This window comes from Octopus bimaculoides, chromosome 8 (assembly GCF_001194135.2).
Source record: "Octopus bimaculoides isolate UCB-OBI-ISO-001 chromosome 8, ASM119413v2, whole genome shotgun sequence".
NCBI classification, from domain to species: Eukaryota; Metazoa; Mollusca; class Cephalopoda; order Octopoda; family Octopodidae; genus Octopus; species Octopus bimaculoides.
In genome coordinates, this window is record NC_068988.1 from 61,881,933 (window position 1) to 61,885,505 (window position 3,573).

Sequence of the window (3,573 nt, forward strand, 5' to 3'; positions counted from 1 at the left end):
AGGCTAAACTTACGATGCCAAACATCGTCACTTGATACTATCACACGGACGTAGCGGAGAATCCACAAAAAGAACAGACATGTGACTATCTTCTACCAATCAAATCCTGTTCGAAACATATACTAATTTGAACCCTATGAAAACAGTACAAACGTCAAATTCTTGTCAGAAGCAAGATAGCTGCGATGAAATCCACGTCTTTCTATTTGAACTTTTTGAAAATCAGTGTAAACTGTGAAACCGGTTAAGGCTTCAAATATATTAATAATAGAAAATAGTTTAACTATTCTCAGTGCATTTTCAAATTCTATTTTTCCTATATATATATAGTCGGGACATGAGCAAATGAAATTACTGGATATTTCCTTGCTGTGGAAGTATATCCAGTGAGTAAAATTAGAGCGAATAGGTCTTCGTTTTCTATCATTTAACTCGCTAATAAGTACGCAATTTCGGAAGATGTGTTGTGTTTGTATCTTTAGGATGGACTATAAATACCAGTGTTCAATTTATGGTTGACTTCGTCAGAAACATACAATTGCTAGGTACAATATCTTGTGTTTCCTAATTGGAGTTTTAAGATATTAATTATTTAATGTCTTTTATTCGAATACTTAATACTTAAGTATTCGAATACTTAATAATTAAGAAGCGAGTATTTTTTTTTTTTTTTTTTTTTTTTTGTGTAGCAACATTTTTCCAGTTTCTTGATCGATTGTAATTCAGACTGCCTCATGGCTTCAATAGACAAAATGGAAATGGCATGTCCCCGGAGGATGGAGAGGGAGATGCGCTGGAGGAATCACTGTGAATCTCTGGGCTCGCATTTGCGGTAGCCATTTTCGTCCAAATAGTGGCGATCAGAGATATGTTTCGGCGGTTTTATAGCCCTGCTTGTCTCCGCAATCACAGACTCGTGCATAAACCGGTCAGTTAGTGACTGCTACTTTGACAGTCTGCTTTTCTCAACTCACTTAGTAGCTGAGAAGGTGTTACACTATGTGACATCTCAGTTGAGGGGCCTACCGCCACGGAGCAGGAAAACCGTCACAGTGAGGCGTTTTACCGTTGGCCCTGTCAAGTCCCGCTGGCTCGAGCTGGGAAGAAAAAGCTTAGGTGTCTAAGACATGCATCTAAGTATTCATTGGCACAGCTTAACTCTCGCCCTCTCTCATTAGAAATATGTGTTAGTGTATGTGAGTCTGTAATAGTAGTAGTAATTGAGCTAGGGCCTGGCACAGTGGTTCGAGCGTCGGGCTCACAACCGTAAGTTAGTGAGTTCGATTCTCAGACCGGGCTGTATGTGTTCTTGAGCAAGGAACTTTATTTCACGTTGTTCTAGTTTCCACAGCTCTAGAAGTGAGTTGCGACACCACTGGTGCCAAGCTGTATCGGGCTTTGCCTTTCCTTTGGATAACATCGGTTGCATGGAGAAGGGAAGGCTGGTACGCATTGACAACTGCTGTTCTTCCATAAGCAAACTTGCACGGACTTGTGCCTCGGAGGGTAACTTTCAAGGAGCAATCCTACGGTCATTCATGATCGAATGAGGTCTTTATCCAGTTGCAGTGTTATAACACGTCCGTGTGGTAGAGGCTCAAACTTACTCGGCTCTCTTTCTTTCCTCTCTATCTTATTTTCTGCCGCTACCTTTCTCCCAGTTAAACCACACTTATACGCAGTGTGTATTTGATCTACCATGCTTTCGTTAAATAATGTACATACATCATAAAGTGCTACGTCACTACATTATATAAGTACCCTCCAAAATAACATGTAACAGGAAATTGTAGAATGCTGGCTCTGACGTCATAGAGCATTAAGTGATGTTACGCATACTGTTATTTCATTGAGTTTATGAATTTCAGTAACTATAGTTGTTAAAGTCTCCTTTTAGTCCATAAAACGTTATTTACAGACAATCATTTGAGACATTGTGCTGATTATCAATTAGATAAAATATCAGAAATGTGCAATTGGAGATTCAGATGCTAATTTCGGGTGAGAACCGAGAGTACATAGACTTCAAGTTTTTTTTCTTTTATATGCGTGCGTTTATCTACACACATAAGAAGATATACAGGCACACACATACATGTATACACATATATTTGATATCGATAATAACTATGATGTTTATGAGCGTTTGGAAATAAAATCGTGTAGTCTTAATGCTTCAGTCATTTGATATTTCCATTTACGTTTGCAAACATTGCTATTTACCAAAACGTGTGGCAATGGCTTCCTTCCGTATTTTTTAATATCTTTGCATCAAATTTCGTGAATATATTTACGAAGAGTAACACAACTCCTGCTTCGTAATATTTGTTTTAATGATTATTATCGTCATAAAGAACTCATATAACAATATCTTCAAGCAATACTGATTCCATATTCATCACTTTCTAAATTGTCAAATGTACAATATTCTATCGGAAGCGAAGTAAATGGATTGTTAAAAAGTTCGCTGGAGATCCATGTTTTTTTTCGATTTAATTTCCGTTGTGAGAACATCCAGCAATAATTTTTAATATATAATATATATAATATATATAATTATATATATATATATATATATGAGCTAAAGTGTTTTTTTTCAGTTATTGAACGTTCTGCTTCCGAGTAGGTCATATCCCTAATTTCGGGGTTCCTTGTACAAATTTATAAATGATAAGAGTGAAGATGGTAGTCTAAATAGCAATCATCATCACAGCAATTTTTATTAGCTGATATTTTGCAAATAGGTTATTTCTACTTATCTTCAGCAAGAAATATAACATATTTACGGTGAAGGCGAGGTGCATAAACAAAGACTTTTCGTATCTCAATGGTTCGATGAAAAAGCTCCGAGAGATTAAGTTCCGAAGAACAAAAAAAAAAAATGCAATGAGGTAAATTTCGTTCATGAAACCTTTAAATGCGCTGCACCGTCCTTGCCGCAATCCAGCACCTGTAGCAACTAAAAAAATAGTGGAAAGTAATTTATATAGACTCTCGCCAAATTACAGAAATTCAACTATTTATTCATATTTTCTATATAACGACCATGTCAACCAGTGAGAATGTGTTTTCTTCATTCTTCTTTTCTCTTATGCGACACATTTATATATAGGTATAGTTGTGGCTGCGGTATGACAAATTTGCTTTATAATTACATGGATACGGGTTCAGTTCCACAGCTTGGCACATTGTTCAAGTGCCTTTTACTATGTCCTGAGGCCGACAAAAGAATTATAAAATCTTTTTGGTATATAAACATTGTATTTTCAGAAATAACCGGTTTCGTGTTGTCTTTTCAAATTTCTCTACTTCATTGTAACATGTTCGCTCCAGTCTGAGATGGAGCGAACAGGTTACAATGAAGTAGAGAAATCTGAAAAGACAACACGAAACCGGTTATTTCTCAAAATACAATGTTTATATACCAAAAAGATTTTCTAACATTTTTCTAACATTTTTCTGACATAATTTAAATATATACTTTAACCATGTAACACAAGCCTTCTGTAGTTTTTTCACTCGTATTATCTTTTATACATCCAACCACGTGCTTTCACATACCAGCTTTCTCTC

The 3,573-nt window shown here is 36.1% G+C and overlaps 1 long non-coding RNA gene across 2 annotated transcripts in view; it reads right to left on the reverse strand.

Moving 5' to 3' along the window:
- Positions 1-2,806: 2,806 nt before the first annotated feature.
- The window catches only part of LOC106869666 (uncharacterized), a 4,697-nt gene continuing 3,930 nt past the window's right edge, over positions 2,807-3,573 (reverse strand). For both annotated transcript variants that reach the window (XR_001409427.2, XR_008264693.1), the window contains exon 3: positions 2,807-2,959. This is a non-coding gene — a long non-coding RNA (uncharacterized LOC106869666). The remainder of the gene's footprint in view (positions 2,960-3,573) is intronic.